This window comes from Callithrix jacchus, chromosome 4 (assembly GCF_049354715.1).
Source record: "Callithrix jacchus isolate 240 chromosome 4, calJac240_pri, whole genome shotgun sequence".
Lineage (NCBI taxonomy): Eukaryota > Metazoa > Chordata > Mammalia > Primates > Cebidae > Callithrix > Callithrix jacchus.
The window spans coordinates 168997738-169021830 of record NC_133505.1 but is presented as its reverse complement, the minus strand read 5'-3'; the positions used below and the strand labels follow the sequence as shown (position 1 = coordinate 169021830).

The 24093-nt window shown below is 40.3% G+C and overlaps 1 protein-coding gene across 6 annotated transcripts in view; it reads left to right on the top strand.

The window, feature by feature from the left end:
* Positions 1 to 24093, top strand: part of PRKN (parkin RBR E3 ubiquitin protein ligase) — a 1467397-nt gene that overhangs the window by 245536 nt on the left and 1197768 nt on the right. The window lies entirely within an intron of this gene.

Here is a 24093-nt window from a genome sequence, read left to right as displayed (position 1 = left end):
TTGATTCTTCTCTCTTTTCTTTTTTATTAATCTGGCTAGTGATCTATTTTGTTGATCTTTTCAAAAAACCAGCTCCTGGATTTATTGATTTTTTGAAGGGTTTTTTTGTGACTCTATCTTCTTCAGTTCTGCTCTGATCTTAGTTATTTCTTGTCTTCTGCTAGGTTTTGAGTTTTTGGTTTTTTTTTTATCTTGTTCCTCTAGCTCTTTCAATTTTGACAATAGGATGTTGATTGTAAATCTTTCCTTGCTTCTCATATGGGCATTTTTTGCTATAAATTTCCCTCTAGACACTGCTTTAAATGTGTCCCAGAGATGCTGGTATGTTGTGTCTTTGTTCTCATTGGTTTCTAAGAACATCTTTATTTTTTGTTTATCCAGTCAACATTCAAGAGCCAGTTGTTCAGTTTCCATGAAGTTGTGCGGTTCTGAGTTGGTTTCTTAATCCTGAGTTCTAATTTGATTGCATGTGGTCTGAGAGATTGTTTGTTATGATTTCCATTTTTTTGTATTTGCTGAGGAGTGATTTACTTCCATTTATGTGGTCAATTTTAGAGTAGGTGTGATGTGGTGCTGCGAAGAATGTATATTCTGTGGATTCAGGGTAGAGGGTTCTGTAGATGTCTATTAGGTCTGCTTGGTCCAGGTCTGAGTTCAAGTCCTGAATATCCTTGTTGATTTTCTGTCTTGTTGATCTGTCTGATATTGACAGTGGAGTGTTAAAGCCTCCCACTATTATTGTGTGGGAGTCTAAGTCTCTTTGTAGGTCATTAAGAACTTGCTTTATGTATCTGGGTGCTCCTGTATTGGGCACGTATGTATTTAGGATCGTTAGCTCTTGTTCCATTGATTCTTTTACCATTATGTAATGCCCTTCTTTGTCTCTTTTGATCTTTGTTGGTTTAAGGTCTATTTTATCAGAGACAAGAATTGCAACTCCTGCTTTTTTTTTTTTTCCTCTGCATTTACTTGGTAAATCTTCCTTCATCCCTTTATTTGGAGCCTTTGTGTGTCCTTGCACATGAGATGGGTTTCCTGAATAGAGCACACTGATGGGTTTTGACTTTTATCCAATTAGCCAGTCTGTATCTTTTTATTGGGGCATTTAGGCCATTTACATTTAAGGTTAATATCGTTATGTGTGAATTTGATTCTACTGTTTTGATGCTTGCAGGTTGTTTTGCCTGTTAGTTGATGCAGTTTCTTCATTGTGTCAATGCTCTTTACCATTTGGTATGTTTTTGGAATGGCTGGTACTGGTTGTTCCTTTCTATCTTTAGTGCTTCTTTCAGGAGCTCTTGTAAGGCAGGCCTGGTGTTGACGAAATCTCTCAGCAATTGCCTGTTCTTAAAAGATTTTATTTCTCCTTTGCTTCTGAAGCTTAGTTTGGCTGGATATGAAATTCTGGGTTGAAAGTTCTTTTCTTAAAGGATGTTGAATATTGGTCCTCCCTCTCTTCTGGCTTATAGGGTTTCTGTCGAGAAATCCACTGTGAGTCTGATGGGCTTCCCTTTGTAGGTAACCTGAACTTTGTCTCTGGCTGCCCTTAGCATTCTTTACTTCATTTCAACCCTGGTGAATCTGACGATTATGGGTTGCTCTTCTTGAGGAGTATCTTTTGGTGTTCTCTGTATTTCCTGGATGTGAATGTTGGCCTGCCATGCTAGGTTGGGGAAGTTCTCCTACGTAATATTCTGAGGAGTGTTTTCCAGCTTGAATTCATTCTCTCCATCACATTCAGGTACACATATCAAATGTAGATTAGGTCTTTTCACATAATCCCATATTTCTTGGAGGCTTTGTTCATTTCTTTTTACTCTTTTTTCTCTAATCTTGCCTTCTCATTTTATTTCATTGAGTTGATCTTCAATCTCTGATATCCTTTCTTCTGCTTGATCAGTTCAGCTGTTGAAACTTGTGTATGCTTCACGAAGTTCTCTTGTTGTGTTTTTCAGCTCCATCAGGTCATTGGTATTCTTCTCTAAGCTGTTTATTCTTGTTAGCATTTTGTCAAACCTTTTTTGAACATTCTTAATTTCTTTGCATTGGGTTAGAACTTGTTCTTTTAGCTCAGAGAAGTCTGTTATTACCCACCTTTTGAAGCCTGTTTCTGTCAATTCATCAGACTCATTCTCCATCCAGCATTGTTCTCTTGCTGGTGAGGAGTTGTGATCCCTTGAAGGAGGAGAGACATTCTGATTTTGGTGTTTTCATCCTTTTTGTGCTGGTTTCTTCCCATCTTTGTGGATTTATCTACCTGTGGTCTTTGTAGTTGGTGACTTTCAGATGGGGTCTCTGAGTGGACGTCCTCTTTGTTGATGCTGAAGTTATTTCTTTCTGTTTTTTAGTTTTCTGTCAGGCCCCTCTACTGTAGGACTGCTGAGGGTCCACTCCAGACCCTGCTTGCCAGGGGATCACCTGCGGCAGCTGCAGAATAGTAAGGGTTGCTGCCAATTTCTTCTTCTGTTATCTTCATCCCAGAAGGGCACCTGCCAGATGTTAGCCTGAGCTCACCTTTACGAGTGTCTCTTTGGATATATGGGAGTCAGGGAGCTGCTTGAGGAGACAGTCTGTCCCTTATAGGAGCTCAGTTGCTGAGCTGGGATCTCTGTTGTTCAGTTTAGAGCTTCTGGGCAGGTACGTTTTAAGTCTGCTTCAGTGGAACTCATAAACACCTTTTTCCTCTAGGTGCTCTATCCTGGGAAGGTGGGGCTTTATTTATAAGTTCCTGATGTGCTGCTGCCTTTTTTCAGAGATGCCCTACCCAGCTAGGTAGTAGTCTAGCCACAGTCTGCTAGCAGAGGCATTGCCGAGCTGCTGTGTGCTCTGCCCAGATGCTGTGTGAACTACCTGTTAGAACTGCCTTGGTAATGGTGGTCTGCCTTGGTAGTGGTGGACTGCCTCAGTAATGGTGGATGCCCTTCCCCCCACCAAGCTGGACTGTCCCGGGTCCAGCTGGGCTTGCTGCAAAACTCTCAATCCAGAGCATTTCAGATTGCTGGTCTTTGTAGGGGAGTGGGACCCACTGAGCCAGATCACATGGCTCCCTGTTTCAGCCCCCTTTTATTCAGTTGAATGGGTGGTTCTGTATCCTGATGTTCTGGGCACCTGTTGAAATGGCTGCCCGGATTTGTGTGAGTTTTTGTGCAGAGACCTGCTGCGCTGGCTGAAACAGCTGTGCTGGAAACTCATGGTGCTTTTCAGCCCAGGAATCTCCTGGTCTGTGGACAGTCAAAACTTCTTTGGAAATGCAGTGATAACTCACTCACTGCGTTCTTCCTGCTCCAGGGAATGGCACTCCAGAGCTGTTCCTATTCAGCCATCTTGGATCTCTCTCCCTGCTATGCTATCATTTTTATAGTTATTTTTTAGAACTTCTATTTATTAAAAAAAAAAAAACAAAACAGATAACTGTAAAAGCCTCAGGCAGGTCCTTCAGCAGGTGTCCAAGGAAGGTATTGTGATTACAGGGAAGACAGCTCCATGTGTGTTATTGTCCCTGAACACTCTCCAGTGGGACCAGATGTGAGTAGAGGTGGAAGACAGTGATATTGATGATTCTGACCCTCTGTAAGCTTAAGCTATTGTGTGTTTATGTCTTACTTTTTTTTCCCTTGAGTTGGAGTTTTGCTCTTCTTGCCCTGGCTGGAGTGCAATGGCATGATCTCAGCTCACCACAACCTCTGCCTCCCAGGTTCAAGTGATTATCCTGCCTCAGACTCCCAGGTAGCTGGGATTACAGGCATACACCACCATGCCCAGCTAATTTTGTATATTTAGTAAATACAGCGTTTCTCCATGTTGGTCAGGCTGGTCTCAATCTCCTGACCTTAGGTGATCTGCCTGCCTTGGCCTCCCAAAGTGTTGGGATTACAGCCGTGAGCCACCTCGCCTGGCCTTATGTCTTACTTTTTAACAAAAATGTTTTAAAAGTAGGCCAGGCATGGTGGCTCAAGCCTGTAATCTCAGCACTGTTGGAGGCCAAGGCAGGCAGATCATCTGAGGTCGGGAGTTCGAGACCAGCCTGGCCAACATGGTGAAACCCCATCTGTACTAAAAATTGAAAAAATTAGCTGGATGTGGTGATACATGCCAATAATCCCAGCTACTCAAGAGGCTGAGGCAGGAGAATCGCTTGAGCCTGGGATGTGGAGGTTTCAGTGAAACAAGATCATACCACTGCACTCCAGCCTGGGCAACAAATCAAGACTCTATCTCAAAAAAAAGAAAAAGTTTTAAAAGGTAAAAAAAAAAAAAAAAAAAAAAAACATGGAAACCAGCATATAGAATAAGGATATAAAGAAGGAATACTTTTGTACAGCTGTGCAATGTATTTGTGTGTTAAGACAGTATTCTTATAAAAGATCAAAAAGTTGATAAAGTAAAATAAGTTACAGTAAGCTAAAGTTAATTTATCACAAGGAAAGAAAATGTTTTTTTTCTATCTGAGGGTAGCAAGAGTGTCCAATGTTTGTGAAGCCCGTGGTAGTGGACAGTCATGCCCTGGGATTTCCCATTCACTCACCAGTCCCTCAGTTACTCACCCAGAGCAACTTCCCGTCCTGCAGACTCCATTCATGTTTCCTAGACAAGTGTCCAATTTTTCATCTTTTATATTGTGCTTTTACTTTATCTTTGTTGCGTTTACATATGCAAATGCTTACTGTTGTGTTACAGTCCCCTGCAGTACTCAATAGAGTAACGTGCAGGTTTGAGGACGGGAGCAACAGGCTACCCCATAGAGCCTCGGTGTGGAGTTGGCTGTAACAGTACATGCACCCCTGATGTTCCCAAAATAGCAAAATCCCCTAACAACACAGTTCTCAAAATGTGTCTTCATTGTTCAGTGACCCATGACTGTACTTACCTCTTGGTTTCACAGCTGTTACTCGGGAGGTTGCAGACACCTGCTTATTAGCATATTCTTACTCGTCTCTCTCTCTCCCCAAGCCTAGATTGTTCACTGGGTGTGCAGGAGAGGGAGATTCCTCACCATCCCAAGCTCTATGTTTTGCAAAGGGTTGAGTTCAGAGCCTTCGTGTACTTTTAGCGTAACTTTTGTGGACTTGTTGTTCTCCTTAGCGTTTAAGCAGAAGTTCAGCCACAACAGCATTAGAAATCGCATCTTTGATGTTTACAGCCGGAGTCACTTTCAGCAGCGGTAACTGTACTTACTCTTTGAAGAACTCTGAGCCACAGCCTGAATCAGGGAGGTTATTTACTAGGGGAGAAAGATAATAGCCAATTACAGGTCGGTGTTAAACCTCTTTACTCAGAGTAAGCTCTACATTTGTTCATAAAATTAAACAAATACATGCCAGTGTCTCCTGTATGGGAGACTATGGTAGGTACTATGGGAAGAAGATCTAACCATGAATAAACATGTTCGCCCTCTATGACTCTGCAGTCTAGTGAGAAAAATGGTTGCAGAAGCCAGGAAACAGGATGAGGCTGAGTGGGGTGTGGTAAAGGATCCTGGTGTTACCAAACAACAGGGGGAGATACAGCAGGATTTGTACAAGGGGTATAATTTGAATAGACCTTCCACAAGGTTAGCTTCCTTAATAGAGAAGCAGTCGGGGAAAGGTTGTCCCAGAAAACAAGCAGTTTGGAAAAAGGTTCATTAATGCAGGAGAATATGAAGCATGACATGGAAAAAAGCTCCTGGTGGCTGGTGTTGATGGAGTAGGGGAGGCCACAGCAGAGAGGAAGAGGATGAGAAAATTCGAATGGGTACTCAAAGGGGGAAGCATAGCAAGAAATAGGTGGGAAGAGGCATTGTAAAGGGCTATGAACACCTGAAGACTTTGCATTTTATTCTCAATGGCGGGGGGTCACCAAAGATGATTTTTAATGAAAGGACTGGCAAAATGACCCTGTATGGCAACTGCATAACTTGACCCTTAGTCAGCCAGACATTCTGGACGTATTCCGTTGGTATAAGAGAAGGAGTATAGATGTGTTCAAAAATGCCAGTGGAAATTTGCACGTCACTGTGGAAGTCACATGCGTGGAAGCTGCGGGAGGTAACATTCATCAGAGAATTTATTTTGTGATTGCCTGTAGTATCACTGTGAGCAAGAACAGCCAGTCTTGTACCTGCTTTATCTGAAGCCTGAGAGACTATAATTTCCTGGTACTTACCAGAATAAAAGTGGGTAGGTCATGATGAAACACCTTAGATCAGCATTGTAAAAATATTAAGAAGACAGGTTGTACTTATACATGTGATTTTAGGGAGCAGACACAAACATTTTCTCTGGCGTACCTGCACCTCCATATGAACAATAAGGATAGAATCGCAGTGGTCATTAGCGGTGTCATTCTTGTGGCTAGGGTGTCACGTTTGCTGATCTTCTCGTGTTCAGGAGGGTTGAACAAGTCAAGGCTGAGCTTGGATGTCATTCTGACCCATTGGGCTTTCCCACGCTCCTCATTTCTTTGTTCTGTGCTGTTTCTTTTCCACAGTTGGTGTACCTATTGTTTATTTCTGCCCTTTTGTTTCACTTAAGAAAGATAGCCTATCCATAATGGGATTGATAAGATTTATTAAGCTTTGTGTTTTTTTAGTTGTTAGGGTTTACTAAGCTTTTGTATGAATTTTTACAGTTTATGCATCTGCAATGTGACTGTTTGCCACTTTAGAGAAGTCTTAAGACTAAAAATTTTACATGTACACAGCTGTGTACCCTACCCTCAAAAAGAATGGTGTTAGGCTGGGTGCGGTGGCTCACTCCTTTAATCCCAGCACTTTGGGAGGTCAAGGTGGGTGGATCATGAGGTCAGGAGGTCAAGACCATGCTGGCCAACATGGTGAAACCCCATCTCTACTAAAAATACAAAAATTAGCTGGGCATGGTGGCGAGAGCCTGTATTCCCAGCTACTCAAGAGTCTGAGGCAGGAGAATCACTTGAACCAGGGAGTCAGAGGTTGCAGTGAGCTGAGATCATGCCACTGCATTACAGCCTGGCAACAGAATGAGACTCTGTCTCAAAAAAGAAAAACACAGAGTGGTGTTTTGTACTTCCAAAGGCACAACACAGCTAGCTGCATTGCACATGCAGCCCTTTCCTTGTCTCTCTCCACCCACGTACACACACTCACATGCATACACACGTGCACACACATGCACACACTCACGTGCACACACATACACACACACTCACATGCACACACACCCGCACACTCGCATGTATGAGCCCAGTTCTTCCCTCTCTGTCTTCTCACTCCATTTTTTGTCTTCTCCAGTAATAACATGTCTGCTGCCTATTTGTTCCTCTTCCTTAGTTTCATTCTTTCTTTTTTTTTTTTTTTTTTTTTGTGAAAGCAGCCATAGAAAACAAAACAGTAAATGGTGGGTATGTTTCTTTTTTTTGAAAGAAAGAAAGAAAAAAAGGAGTAAAGGAGAGGAAGAAAAAGAGGGAGAGAAAACGGGAATGTAATTTTATTCTAAAAATGGGTATTAATAATGGCCAATCAATATTTTGTGTATTTAAGGTGGAGAATGTATATTTTGTGTATTTAAAATTGAGAGCTCTATAGATATTTATTGAGTTTACTTGTTCCGGATTTGAGTTCAAGTCCTGGATATCCTTATTAATTTTCTGTCTCATTGAGTCTAAATCTCTTTATGGGTCTTAAGTATCTGGGTGTTAGGATCGTTAGCTCTTATTGTTGCATTGATCCTTTTACCACTATCTTTGTTGCTTTAAAATCTATTTTATCAGATGTGAGAATTGCAACTCCTGCTTTTTATTTATTTATTTATTTTTGCTCTCCATTTGGTTGGTAAATCTTTCTCCATCCCTTTGTTTTAAGTCTTTGTGTATCTTTGGATGTGAAATAGGTCTGAATGTAGCATATCGTTAGGTTTTGGCTGTATCTTTTGATTGGGGGATTTAGTCAACTTAAATTTAGGGTTACTGCCATTTGATGTTAACTGGCTATTTTATCCATTTGTTGATGTAAATTCTTCTTTATGTTGATGCTCTTTACTTTTTGGTATATTTTTAGAAACACTAATACTGGTTGTTCCTTTCTATGTATAATGCTTCTTTCAGAAGCTCTTGTAAAGCAGGCCTGGTGGTAATAAAATCTCTGAGTTCTTGCTTGTTCATAAAAGATTTTATTTTTCCTTCAATTGTGAAGCTTAGTTTGGCAGGATATGAAATTCTGGGCTGAAAGTTCTGTTCTTTAAGGATGTTGAATATCGGCCCCCACTCTCTTCTGGCTTGTAGGGTTTCTGCTGAGAGATCTGCTGTAAGTCAATAGGCTTCCCTTTGTGAGTAACCTGATCTTTCTCTCTGGCTGCCCTTAGTATTTTCTCCTTCGTTTTAACCCTGGTGAATCTAACGATTATGTGCCTTGGGGTTGCTCTTCTTGAGGAATATCTTTGTGGTGTTCTCTGTATTACCTGGGGTTGAATATTGTGCTGCTTTGCTAGATTCAGAAAGTTTTCCTGAATAATATCCTGAAGAGTATTTTCCAGCTTGGATTCATTCTCTCCGTCACATTCAGGTACACCTATCAAACATAAATTAGGTCTTTTCACATAGTCCCATATTTCTTGGAGACTTTGCTCATTCCTTTTTATCCTTTTTTCTCTATTCTTGTCTTCTCATTTTATTTCATTAAGTAGGTCTTCGACCTCTGATATCCTTTCTTCTGCTTGATCAATTTGGCTATTCAAACTTGTGCATATTTCACTAAGTTTTTGTGTTGTGTTTTTCAACTCTGTTAGTTCATTTATATTCCTCTCTATATTGTCTATTCTTGTTAGCATTTCGTCAAACGTTTTTTTCAAAGTTCTTAGTTTCTTTATATTGGGTTAGAACAAGTTCTTTTAACTCCCAGAAGTTTCTTATCATCCACCTTCTGAAGCCTACTTTTGTTAATGGCACACAGTCCTTTTCCATCAGGGCTTGTTCTGTTGCTGATGAGGAACTGTAATCCTCTTTAGAGGGAGAGGAGTTCTGATTTTGGGTATTCTCAGCCTTTTTAGGCTGGTTTCTTCCCTTTGTTATAAATTTATCCATCTGTCGTCTTTACGATTACTGCCTTTCTAGTTGGGTTTCTGAGTGGATGCCCAGTTTATTAATTCCCAGCGCTGGAATCCGAGCAACCCACTGTGCTGGCCAAAACAGCAGTGATAAGACTGATGTGCTCTTCTGCCCAGGAATCTCCTCCCGTTTACTTTGCACGAAGAGCTGCTGCGCCGGCCACGAGAGTCACGCTGGCGACCCATGGGGCCTCTCCAGTGGGAATCTTCTGGTCCGTGAGCGATGAAACTTCGTCTGAAAGTGTGGCGTCCTCTCGTTCTCTGCACTTTCACTGGGAGCTACAGTCCCGAACTGTTAGCGATCTGCCATCTTGGAATCTCTCTCACCTCTTCCTTAGTTTCTTTCTTTTCTCTTCCTCTGTTATTTCTCTCATTCTTTCCAGCACTGGAACTATTAGGCTGGACGTGGAAGTGAAAATGCTTTTCTGTTGCAGCTTTTGGCCCATAACACTAGATTCAAGTAATTCTTAGATATCCTTCCACCCAGTAAGCCTTCAATAAATAATGAATGGGTGGGTGCCTTAGCCCTGTTGACCAAAATCATTTGGTTGCGCCTTTTCAGAGGGTGTTTTTTGGTTAATAGTGAAAAGGGTTTGCTTTTTTTTAATAATTTTTCTTGCCTGCTCTTAGGAGATATAGACTGAAAGCTATTGATCACATAATCATTTTTAGTGTTGCTGATAAAAAATGGCAAATATTATGTGAAGCATATCAGAAGGTAAATATAATTCCTTGCCTTAAATTTACTTTTGTCTGGAGGGGAAATTCTCAGAAGAATTTTTATAATTTAAAAAAATCGATTTAATTTTAAATTTTATTTTGACATTTATAAAAACAATGACAGTCTCTGCATGTTTTTGTCTCTTTATCTTTTCCTTCATTTCTTTTGCTACATCGGACCTCTGATATCGGGCCTCCCTATAGCCCAAAGCCTAGGTCCAGACCAGCACTGAAAATATGCTATTTTCAGTAGCCCTATCTCTGCTTTGGTTTCTGACCACTTAATATTTAGGGTCTCTTATCTACAGATCACAAGATCATCTCCTATCAAAACCTGTTCAAAGAATATAGGAAATCCTTGAATCTTGTAATATGGCTCTCCAAGTAAATTGTTTTGTTTACCCTTAAAATTTTCTTTGAACATAGCTGTTATTAATACTACTTTCTGTATTTACATTTACATTTAATAGAATATTTTTAAACATGGGTTTATTGGCAAGAATTCTAATATCTTTTACATCAACTTTTCTGTGATTTCCTGGAAAACCATAAAGATCCATTTTTAACAATTGACATGGGATTTGGTGGGTCCATGCTAAAAAGTAAGTAACATAAGGAAGAAGTATAGTTATTTCTAAAAAGCATTCAAACATATCTTCACAACTGAGTCATTCAACCGGTGCAGGGGAGAGTTAAAGATATGTAGGTTACTCTTCCTGACAGATTCTAGAAGGGAGACGTGTGCGTTGTCCCAGCGGTGTTACTGGAAAATGAAAGAGATGCATTATGCTGGCTTTGCCGCCCTTTGTCATTCTTACCATTAGTTTCGCGTGGATATTCCACCTATGGTACTAGGTTGTGTAAATATTTCTGTACTTTGTTCTCTCAGATAATAAGTCATTTGATTAATTTTGTTCCAGCTTCGTATTAGTGGCAAACTGCCTTTCTGTTACTAGTAAAACAAATCAGCTGTCCTGGAATCACCCACATTTCCTTTAAAAAGGCACGTTCTAATTAAACTTAAATTCGCTTTATTATGGTAATAGTTGTTGCACCTGAAAGGCTGGTGGGACATGAGTTATTTTTTCGCCATCATTATAAAACAAAAGCTAACCTAAATCTGTAATGATGATGGCATTTTCAATAGATTAATTCATATTTGATGTTTCAAGAGGAGAGTATCTTGGTAATCTAGTAGTCTGAGAATGCAAAGGTGCTTTTTCCACACTTGCTATCAGTGTATGGCCTGTCAGCTCAGTCCCCAGAATTGTCTGCCGATACAATAGCCTGTTGCCATATATGGACAGTCCCAGCTGGGTTGTGCTGTAATTGCAAAATACACACCCAATTTGTAAAACTTGGTACAAAAAAAAAAGAACAATATCTTATTAATACTTCTTATATTGATTAATTGTTGAAATAACATTTTGGATCTACATAAAATATTAAAATTAATTTTATCTGCATATTTTAGCTTTTTTTATCATGGCCACCAGAAAATTTTAAATTATATATGAGGGCCATATTCGTGGCTTCCCTTGTACTTCTATTGGGCAACCCTGTTCTAGAAACTATGACAAGTTAAGTGAGTGGTGTGCAACTGCCATACTGCCTGTATGTAGGCATTGGGAAATCACTATATATAATGTGGAGCTTAATGTTGGCAAACATAGGAAAATGCATTTGGAGAAAACAAATTCAAAGTGTGTTCACCAGATCACACGACTTAGTTTCATTAAGTCCTCTTCTCTGAAGGCAGTAGTGTGTCCTAATGCTTTTACCTAAAATACCAGGATAGCAGGAGGCATCATTCGCTTGCAAACAGAAATGAAATTGCTTTTCGATCTTTACTTAACATCATGGTGCTTCCATACTAGAAATGTCCAGTTGCAGTAAGCATCCTAGCAAAGGTTCGGAAGGCTTAACATAACTGAAGAGCAGACAAACATGACCAAGACATTAGTATTTTATGAGGATACAAACTTGTAAAAGTTAGGACTTCCTGGGTTGAAAAAGAAAAAACTAAGCAATTATGAAGGGGAGAAAATAGGTTTAACCATGTTTATCTAGTTAACATTGTTAAACTGTGTTAACGAGATAACTTTGAAGGATCTGAAGCAGGAAAGACTGATATAAAAATAAGTATGAGAATGTACCCCTTAGTTGAATAACCATGGCCAAGTCACCAAATTCCAAAACACCACAACTGTCTGGAGTAGCTGGCTACAATTTCCAGTGTGTTGAATTCTACCTCGTTCTGAACAGCTTCAGAAATGTTTGTTCAACTTCTACTAAGTTATATAGAAAATAGAAAGTTTGGAACGTCTTCCTCTATAATGTGACAGAGGTTAAAATTACAAACAAGTTTTAGGTGTGTTTAGATCAATAAGAATTCATTAAATGTATCTTTCTAGCATTTTCCTGTTATTATGTAGAAGGCAGTCATTCTATCCACAAAGCATTCCCTAGTGTCATTGCCTTGATGTGCATCAATCAATCTGACTAAATGTCAGAAAATTGTTTATTCCCAATGTTCTTAAGGATGAGGTGCCCTAAAAGGATGCTTATGAAGTGTCATATGACGATTGCTCTATTAGATCTTCATCAGTCTAAGGACAGACCAAAAAGATGGCTGCGATTCCAATTAGGGGACTTTAAGAGTCAATTCCCAAAAGACTAGTAATCTATTCATTTTAGTACTATAATAAAATGAAAAACTACAAAAGTACTACCAGATTTGGAATAACATGTCTAAGTCTGTAATCTATGCATAGATTATGCTATAAAAGTAACAGAAATATATATATCTTTTCATTTTTATACTTCTCTGTAATTTATAAATTCTAATAATGAACACTGTGTTATAATTTTTAATGTGGGAAAGTTTTAACCTGTAGAAACTCAGAAGAGAAAATCTTCATATCTAATAGTTTAGTATATTGTATTAATAATTGAAGTATAAGCAATTAATTGTAAATTGTCTTGCAATGGTGAGGAGTGAAAGCAACAGATTAGAGAGGAAAGGAGAAAATATATCAGGAATAAAGGCAAAAGGTCTAGTGCGGTTATTGTAACAAATGGCTCTATCCATGATAACTTCCAGCTTAAAAATAAAATGTGGATTGGGAGTGGTGGCTGATACCTGTAATCCCACCACTTTGGGCAGCCGAGGCAGGCCGATCATCTGAGGTAAGAGTTCGAGACTGGCCTGGCCAACATGGTGAACTTCCCCACCACTGACTCTTCTAAAAATACAAAAATTAGCTGGGCATGGTGGCGCCTGCCTGTAATACCAGCTACTCAGGAGGCTGAAGCAGGAGAATTACTTGAAACTGGGAGGTGGAGGTTGCAGTGAGCCAAGATTGCATGTCAGGTTGGGCGACAGAGCAAGACTGTCTCAAAAAATAAATAAATAAAAATAAATAGATAAATAAATAAAATAAACAAAATTAAAGTGTGAGTGCCTCAGGCTTAGCTTTGCCTCAAACTGGCACCAAGTAGCTTCTCAAACCCAAAGATTAGTGTTTTGTGTTTGTGTTTCATTTTGTCCCAAACCAACTCACCATTTAGAATGTATGCTTCATGAGCGTAGGAGGTCTTTTGGGTTTTTTTTGGAGACAGAGTTGCCCAGGCAGGAGTGTAGTGGTGCCATCTTGGCTCACTGCAACCTCCACCTCTGGGTTCAAGCAATTCTCCTACCTCAGCCTTTCAAGCAGCTGGGTCTACAGGCACTTGCTGCCATGCCTGGCTAATTTTTGTACTTTTAGTGGAGACGGAGTTTCACTATGTTGGCCAGGCTGGTCTTGAACTCCTGACCTCATGACCTGCCCGCCTCAGCCTCCCAAAATGCTGGGATTTTAGGTGTGAGCCACCACGCACAGCCAAGCATAGGAATTTTTGCCTAAGTTACCTGCTGTGTCCATGGTGCCTAAAACAGTACCTAGCTGTAGCCAGCATTGGTTGAATGAAGGAAAATGTATCCCTCCTAATTTTTTAGATCCCTTTTCATTATATCATAAAATGCCAAGGCCATAGGGTCTATATATCTGCCGTCTATTCAATGTTCGAGTGCTGAGTATGATGCCTTTGTCCAGAGGATGTCCCCGTGGCTGTGGGAGACCTGTCATTGGTAGAGAACTGACTTCCTCCTGAAGCACTTCACTTTCTCAGGACAGTGCTGATAGTCAGGCCATTTTATGGTGAATGGAAATGTGTCTTCATGTAGTCTCCTATCCTATGCCCTAGGATTATGTTTAACAGGTTTACTATTTCTTTTGCATACCTGCTCTTTGAATACTTGTGGACAGTCAGCTCCGTCCTTCTCCACCATTCACTCACACTTTCTTTTTTTTTAATTTTTTTATTTCCATAGGTTTTTGTGGGAACAGTTGGTATTTGGTTCCATGAGTAAGTTCTTTAGTGGTGATTTGTGAGATTTTTGTGCACCCATCACCCAAACAGTGTACACTGAACCCAATTTGTAGTCTTTTATCCCTCACCCACTTCCCATCCTTTCCCCCGAGTCCCCAAAGTCCATTGTGTCATTCTTATACCTTTGCATCCTCATAGCTTACCTCCCACTTATGAGTGAGAGCATATGATATTTGGTTTTCCATTCCTGAGTTACTTCACTTAGTCTCCATTCCCACCAGGTTGCTGCAAATGCCATTAATTCATCCCTTTTTATGGCTGAGTAGTATTCCATTGTATATACATACCACAGCTTCTTTATCCACTCATTGATTGATGGGGCATTTGGGTCAGCTCTACATTTTTCAATTGTGAACTGTGCTGCTATAAACATGCATGTGCAAGTACCTTTTTTGTATAGTGACTTCCTCTGTTAACCGCCCCCCCTTTCTTAAGATTCCACAAACCTTCCCTAGTGTCAGGTCATTCCGCAACTCCATTGGCGACTGCATCAGGGAACCTCGTTTTCATCTTGACTGTCTCCGCTGAACATTTTCTATTAGTGTGATGCATCGTCCCAACACAACAGTCTAAGTGTGGTCTGAGCACAGGCTGATTACTTCCTTGTAAACACACCAGAAGGTGAAACTGGTTTCTATGATCACTGTATCACAGTAGATTTTTATAGAGTACTGTAAATTAAAACCCCTAAGAAATGTTTCTGAGTGGATATATTCTATATTGCCCCATTTTGTAAACATCTAGTTGGTATTTTGGACTCAGTGGTAGGACCTCATATCTGTACCAAATTTCATTCTTTTAGATGGCTGTCATCTCTTGGATCCTGATTTATTTATTTCTTCTGTTTTTTGTTTCCCTTAAAATTCTCATACGATTTTTCTAGAAGTATGTTCTGTCTATATTCATCCAATATATTAATTTAAAACTAGTGTCAATGGTACAGGGCAGATATCTGAGATATTTTACCGGAAAACTTATGCATACTTCTAGATAAGAGACCACACTTAATATTTTGTTACTCTAACCTCAAGCTCAGTACTTGGCTGGTAGGAGCTGGTCAATAAATATTTGCTGCATTGAAATTGCTGTTGAACATGCTCAGCTCTCTTCATCCAACCACTTTCTAGTACCAAACCCATCAGCTGGGCTGCCATCCAATCTGCATTCCTGCACATTAAACACAAGGGTATAATGAGTAATTTTGCCAAATGCCTTGGGGAAATATGTGTGTCCTATATTTAAGGGATTACCAAATAGTTAAGAAATGATACCCTCTGTTCTGTGCTCGCAAGCCAAACTGCCATATGCTCTTTGCAGCACTGGACAGACACTGAGTAAATGTCAATCAAATGAATTCATTTTCTCTCAGTCCAGTTATTATATGCAAATATTAGTGAACAAAGATCTTTCTGGGTGCCACTCACGATGCAATGGAAGATTTCAGTTTTCTCATTCACTTCAACATTTGTAGCCTGTGCCAGGCATTCTAGTCAGTGAGATGAGAGTTGCCACCTGAGTGAGGGAGAATGTAATATTTATTGATTCAGTTGTTATATATGGAGCAATTTCCATGTTCCAGGTATTTCATTAGTCTCTCTGAATATAAAGAGGCAAAGTCCCTGTCCTGTTGGGGCTTACATTAAACAAAGAGTAAGTTAACTAAGTAGTAAAAAGAACTACGACAGCAGTAAACACGGTGATGAGAGAGTGGTTAGGGAGGCCACTTAATTAGGGTGGTCACAGGAAGACTTGTACAGATGGCATTTGAGATACTCTCCAAAGGCAGCGAATGAGTCATGGAAAGATAGGAGGCAAGAGTGCTCCAGGCAAAGGGAGCAACAAGTACCAAGATCTACAATTCAGCAAGAGGTTGGCTTACTCCAGACACAGTGTAGTGGGAGCATGGTGGACAGTATGGTGGGAGCGTGGTGGACAGTGTAGCGGCAGCATGGTGGACAGTATGGTGGGAGCATGGTGGACAATGTAGGGGGAGCATGGTGGACAGTGTGGTTGGAGCATGGTAGTGTGGTTGGAGCATGGTGGACAATGTAGGGGGAGCATGGTGGACAGTGTGGTTGGAGCATGGTAGTGTGGTTGGAGCATGGTGGACAATGTAGGGGGAGCATGGTGGACAGTGTGGTTGGAGTGTGGTGGACAGTGTGGTGGGAGCATGGTGGACAGTGTGGTGGGAGCATGGTGGACAGTGTGCTGGGAGCATGGTGGACAGTGTAGCGGGAGCATGGTGGACAGTGTAGAGGGAGCATGGTGGACAGTGTAGCGGGAGCGTGGTGGACAATGTAGGGGGAGCATGGTGGACAGTGTAGGGGGAGCATGGTGGACAGTGTGGTTGGAGTGTGGTAGACAGTGTGGTTGGAGCATGGTGGACAGTGTGGTGGGAGCATGGTGGACAGTGTGGTGGGAGCATGGTGGACAATGTAGGGGGAGCATGGTGGACAGTGTGGTTGGAGCATGGTGGACAATGTAGGGGGAGCATGGTGGACAGTGTGGTTGGAGTGTGGTAGACAGTGTGGTTGGAGCATGGTGGACAGTGTAGCGGGAGCATGGTGGACAATGTAGGGGGAGCATGGTGGACAGTGTGGTGGGAGCATGGTGGACAGTGTGGTGGGAGCATGGTGGACAGTGTGGTGGGAGCATGGTGGACAGTGTAGGGGGAGCATGGTGGACAATGTAGCAGGAGCATGGTGGACAGTGTGGTTGGAGCATGGTGGACAGTGTAGGGGGAGCATGGTAAGGGCTTGAGGCTGGAGGACAGAGAGGAGCCAGGTCATGCAGCTCTGTGGGCTGTAGTAAGGAGGGTAGATTTTTTTCTGTGAACGATAGAAGGCCATTGAGGGCTTTAAAGTAGGAAGTGACGTGAGTTTTTTCTTGTGTTAAGGTATTAATCTGACTGCCTTTGGGAGTCCTGTTCTTAGAGTATTGGTCTGATTCAAAAGACAGAGAATCGTTACGACAATGCAGATGGAGAAAGGTAGAAAAATCTAAGAAATATTTTGGATATAGAACCAAAGGCTCAATGATAGGGATAAAGGGACACACTGATGATGACCCCTAAATTTTTGTCAGGAGCCATTCATTGATGGTACTGTTCCTTCCATTTCCATGGAGGCTGGATGAGGAGCAGGTGGAGTCGAGGAAGTCATTGATGCCGAGAAATTTAGGAGAACGCGTGATAAGTGCTTGAATGCAAATCTCCCACATTTCATCCATGTGTTATACTACGTATTCATTGTTACTCACTGAGCAGCTGGTATGTGTCAGATACTGGGGATAGACTGGTGAACAAACAAATAAATCTTTATCTTCATGATGACGTGTATTTGATGCTGACGAAAGCTGTGGAGAAAAAGCAAGAAGGGGAAAATGTTAAGGTGTGCCAAGTGAGGGGATTGACTACTTGTGATTTTCAAACAGCGTAGTTGAGAGGCCTTCCATAAGAAGTCAACATTTTAGCAAAGACTCATAATACTGATAAACAAACATAATAGGATTAAGGGAATCATTATAGTTGGGTTCAATGTGTTCTTCCTAACCAAATTTGCTAATTTTGCAACCTATTTTTCTTCTAGAAGTTGGGGATAAATTTGGGAGATGACTTAACAGCTGCTTATTTATTGACACAAGGTAACCAGTATATATAATATACCCATAAACCTGCTCTTAGTTACCTTATCAGTGATGAATTACCCAAACCCACCCAGCCTTTAATAAATGGGGGGTGTTAAAAAGGAAATAAATAAACGGAAAACAGAGAGGACAGTGGTATCTGTTTTATTTGTCATTAGAAACAGACGCAACAATGGCACATTAAAAACAAAAGTGAAATGGGTGTGGTGACTGATGCCTATAATTCCAGCACGTTGGGAGGCCAGGGCAGGAGGATCCTTTGAGCCTAGACATGTGAGACCAGCCTGGGCAACATAGTGAGACTCCCATCTCTTTAAAAAAAAAAAAAAAAAAAACAACCCTGTGTAGTGGCACATGCCTATTGTCCCACTTACTCTTGAAGGTGAGGTGGAAGATTGCTTGGGCCTGGGAAGTGAGGGCTGCAGTGAGCCCTAATGGCACCACTGCACTTCAGCCTGGGTGACAGAGCAATACCCTGCCCCACCCCGCAAAAAACAAGACTTGTCAGCCTTTATTCAAACTTAACAGTAATATAAAGTAATATAATGCCTGAGGAAGCGATGAACATTAGATGTTAGCACACACAGCCTATTCTGCAAATGATTGCTTCTGCCTCCTAAAGTCAAATCCAAGTGCATTTCACTCCACAACACAGGTTGTAAGGTAAAAAGAGAAAGGCAATGGAAAGTGCTATTTTCTTGACGTAATTTATCACAGCTGTTGCTTCCTCAATACATGCATAAACTTCCACATCATCAAAAAGACTACTTCTGCAGTCAATCCGGAAATAATCAGCTGGGCATGTTTCTTTATTAACTTCTGTTGTGAACACAAAAATATATATCTGCAGGTATGTCAAGGAAAGAAAAATATTGGTGGTTCTGATATTTCCTTTCAACACTTTGTTATTTGGAGTTGTCGTCTGAAGAAATAACATAATAAAAATATTGATATACAAAAGTACATTAAGATATATTAGTCACCATATATTCAGGGATTGCAGAGAGGATGAGAGTGTGAGTGTGATATTTTTGAGATAACTTTGTTAAGTTTTTACGTATCACAATATACCCTCCTGGATTTAATTTTAGTACATTTGTAGGGGCACCTGAAAGCTATCAAAAAATTTAGCCAGGATTAAATAATTATTATATAATATAGTTTCTGGTGACCAAATATCCATGTCACCTGTGTGTAGATCAAGTCAGCATTCCATTTCTTCCCTGCCATTAGCACTTGACATTATTTCTATAATTAATATAACAGTAACACTTCCTATTCTTTCTTGAAGTTTCTAAAGAAATCATAACATTTGGCTAAGTAATACCTCCAGAAAAGCGTTGCTTTGCATTTTGATGTCTTTGGAACAGCTAGGTCTTGTGTTTAATCTGCTTCTTCTGACTTCCTGTTAGAATTTCATTTCTTTGATCAGCATTTTCACTGACATTGTTTATGTCAAACATGAAAGCACCACAGTATACTGCAGGTTGAAAATGGTGTTCTCTCTATTAAGTGCCATGCATCTGTACTGTTTATATTTAAACCAGTAATCATTTCTTCATGTGGACAAGAGGTCAGAAAAATATCCTAAGAAACCTGTTTTTCTCACAGTTTCAAATCACGTGAATTTCTAAGAACTGCAAGTTAAAGACAGAAGGGTGTAATGCCGCCATGTTTGCTCAAGTGAAGAAACTGGAAAAGTCACGTGGTATGACAAAGGCATGGATTCTGTTGAAGTATGGGGTGCATGGTCAACTTGCTAATGCACTGCTGCAGGTGCCCGTGTCCCCCACAGCCCCCGTGAGCATAAAGCCAGGACAGCCAAAGCCTGCCATTCCTGCATGGCGGCGAGTCACTCTTCACCTTTTCACATGACTTCCCAAGCTAGAAACATACAAGGTGTCTTTTTGCTTGTTGAAAAGTTTCTCAAACTGTTTTCTTCCTTCATATAATCCCTCCTTCCTTTCTCTCCTCCAATCCTTTCCCTACTTTCCTTATTGCCTAAGGCAGCTTGTAGTAAATAACGAGACCCTAAAATCTAGGCCGGCATGGTGGCTCATGCCTGTAATCCCAGCATTTTGGGAGGCTGAGGTGGGAGAATCACAGCCTGGTCCCCATGGCAAGAAACCCATCTCTAATAGAAAAACAGCAAAAATTAGACAGGCAGACACCTGTAGTCCCAGCTACTCAGAGGCTGAGGCAGGAGAATCACTTGAACCTGGGAGGTGGAGGCTGCAGTGAGCCAGGAGGATGCCACCACACTCCAGCCTGGGCGACAAGAGCGAAATTCCATCTCAAAAAAAAAAAAAAAAAAATCTTATTTATCCACATGCATATACATATACAAGCAAACTCAAATGCTGTGATAAATCACCAAAATTCCACATATGTTTCTGCTATATCAAATATTTGTTTAAAGACGTAGGCACAACTTCACACCCATTAGGGCGGCTTTTATTAAATAAGCCACAAAGCCCAGGAAAGCCACAAAGCCCAGCAAGTGCTGTCATGGACGCGGAGAATTTGGAATCCATCTACACTGCTTATGGCAATGGGAAACAGTGCAGCTGCTGTGGAAAAATGGGATGGCACTTCCTTAAAAAGCTAAACAAACGATTACTTCTTGATCTACCAATTCTATTTCTCGGTATATTCCCCAAATAATTGGAAGCAGAGACTCTAGTAGATATTGATACACTCATATTCATGGCAGCATTATTTATAATAGCCAAAAGGCGAAAGCCATTCATCTGTCCATTGGTGGATAAATAAACAAAATGAGGTATATACATACAATGGCATATCATTCAGCCACAAAAAGGAAAGAAATCTTGTCACAAGCTACATGGGTGAACGCTAACGTGAAAAAGCCAATCACAAAAGGGCGAGCATTGTATGATTTCATCCATATAGATACCGAGGGTAGTCAGATTCGTAACACAGAAAGTAAACGGTTGTTGCCAGGAGTTGGGGGGAGGGAGGAATAGGGAGTTAATGTTTAATGATAGAGAGCTTCAGTTTGGAAAGACCAAAAATTTTGGAAGTGGAGGGTGGTGATGCTTACACAACAATCTAAATATGCTTAATGTTTTAGAACTGTACGATTAAAATGGTGAATTTTATATTGTGTATATTTAACCACTGTCTTTTGAAAAAGAAAAAATGTAGGCATAAAGTTAGTTCAACTTTTAGCTGCACTGTGCTTTCAGATTTATTTTTTATTCATTTATTTTTGAGATGGAGTCTCACTCTGTCGCCTAGCCTGGAGTACAGTGGCATGACCTTGGCTCACTGCAACCTCTGCCACCCAGGTTCAAGCGATTCTCCTGCCTCAGCCTCCTGAGTAGTTGGGATTACAGGTGCCTGCCACCCCACCCAACTAATTTTTGTATTTTTAGTAGAGATTGGGTTTCACCATCTTGGCCAGACTGGTCTTGAACTCCTGACCTCGTGATCCACCCTCCGCAACCTCCCAAAGTGCTGGGATTACAGGCATGAGCCTTTGCACCCCTCCTCAGATTTATTTTTAAGTACCTACAATTTGAAGTACTTTAATGACTTGAGTTAGATTCTGTATTTAACTTTTCAAAGTGTAGTAATTTTTTAAAGTTGTATTTTCAAATGGGAGCCCAGATTCATAATTGAAAAGAGGAAATGTTGAAACTTAATCTTGGATCTGGTTAAAAATCTAGAAAGTAATCAGGGAAATGTAGCAGAGAAATAATTGAGAATTATGACCGTGAGAGCATTTTTCTAGGGTTTCCCATTGTAAATCTGAAGGTTAAGATTGTTAGCGTTAGCATACTCACCAGCAGTAATGGTAAGCCGCAATCTGAACTGCGAAAATTGTAAGACATATTTAGATGCTTACTTAAAATGAGTCTGCATCGTAGAAATGCAATTTACTTGATGTTGCTAATTTGACAAAACCATACCTGAAGAATAATTGTTTGAAACTAACCCTTTTGTACCACATTAAAAGTCAATCAAGGTTTGGCCATTCCTCATAAAGTTCAACATAGGGTTACCCCATGACCCAGCAATTCTAATTCTAGGTATTTATCCAAGAAAATAAAAACATAGGCCCACACTAAAAGCTATTCACAAGATGTTTATAGCAACATTATTTGTAATAGCCAAAAAAGTGGAAATACCCAAATATCCATGAACTGATGATTGGATACATGTGACATAGCCATAAAATTGAATATTATTTAGCCTCAAAAGGAATGAAGTAATGATTCGTACTTTAATATGAATGAAACTCTTGAAAACATGCTAAATGAAAGAGGCCAGATGCAAAAGGCCATGTATTTTATGATTCCATTTATATGAGGTGCCCAGAATAGGCAAATTCATAGACACAGAACATCAATTAATGGTTTCTGGGAGCTGGGGGAAGGGAAAAATGAAGAATGAATGCTAATGGGCGTGGAAATTTTTAGGAAGTGGTGAAAATATTTTGGAACTAAGTCGTGATGAATGTACAACTCTCTGAGTATACTAAAATCCACTAAATTGTACACTTTAAAAGGGTGAAGCTAATATCAGAATTATATTTAAATAAAAGAGATCCATCTATCTCTTTCTGAAAGCAAATCAGAAGTTTTTATGAATTGATGTGATCTCATATTTTTGTAGTATAATGAAAAGCATGGTAAAATTTCTGTAAGCTGCCTTCAAAGGGAGGTACAGAATTGCTCTTAAGGCAGGTGAAACTTTCATAAGAAGAGAAAATTTGGTAAAGCTGAAAGTTTATTCTGTAGGTGGGCCACAAACTGTCTGAAGTTCTAAAATTGAGGGAAGATAACGAGTGATTTTATAAACAGCAACAACAATCAGATGTTAAATTTAGTAGTGTTTTATAAGAACTAGTTGAGAGATAAGCGAATCCCCTTAGAATTGCATCCAAGTTTGGACATAATTGATTTGGCCACTTCACTGGATTTCCTTTAAAATGTTTATAGAAGTGATGCTTGGTAAGACTGCTTAATTGGCAATGAGCTTCAATGTTGAAATGCTTGTTGAAGATGTTTTCACAAGCTCTGGGAGCGTTCAGGTACACATCCTCTATGTTGGGGTGAGGTGTTGCAGAGTAGGGATATGTTACATAGCACATGTCCTGAGCACGTCAGCAGCCATGAGATCAGCAAGGCTGTTGATTTTCTTAGTGTTTTTAGTGGAGCAGCAAATAGATTATCACTTATTAAGAAGGAGGAGCGGGGGGACACTTAAAACTTGTAGACAGATTTCTTTTTTTATTATTTTACTTTAAGTTCTGGGGTACATGTGCAGATTGTGCAGGTTTGTTACGTAGGTGTACATGTGCCATGGTGGTGGTTTGCTGCCTCCACCACCCTGCCATCTACATTTGGTATTTCTCCTAATGCTATCCCTCCCCAATCCCCCCATCCCCTGCTGTTCTGAAATAGGACATGACTTTGAAAGTTTGCTCTATTACACGAGTGCTGTATTTCAGGGAAACTTTAGCATTTTTAAAATCAAAGTTCAATTTTTCTTTCAGAAAATAGAGGTTATCATAAATGATTAAAACCTCAGAAAAGTGAATGAAATGCTTTATCAGTTAATTACAGAGCAGTGGCAAAGTTCATTAATTTAATTTTCAATATGTTGACATCTATTTTTATGTAATAGCAGATCTCTGATTCCCATTTATGGAGATATATTCATTTGGGATTAAAGGCTTAAGTTTGAAAAAAAAAAAAAGTAATCACCTTTTAATCAGCATCAGCAAATCCCACCCCGAACTCCCACTCCCAAGATGGAGTCTTGCTCTGTCACCCAGGCTGGAGTGTAGTGGTGCAATGTCAGTTCACTACAACCTCTGCCTCCTGGGTTCAAGCGATTCTCCCGCCTCAGCCTCCTGAGTAGCTGGGATTACTACAGGCATGCACCATTATGCCCAGCTAATTTTTGTATTCTTAATAGAGGTGGGTTTTCACCATAGTGGCCAGGCCAGTCTCGAACTTCAGACTTCGTGGGCCACCCGCCTCAGCCTCCCAAAGTGCTGGGATTACAGGTCTGAGCCACCATGCCTGGTCCCAAATTTTTTAAGTGAAAAGGGAAACAATGCTTCCTTTATTCTAAGCTGGCATATAAGGAATCAGAATTGTTAGAATGTTTTGTTGAAAGTACTTGTTACTATAAGCATTTACAAAGCTTAAACTTTACCTCATGCTCTCATCTCAAAAAAAAAGGTTAGATCAGTCTTTTTCAT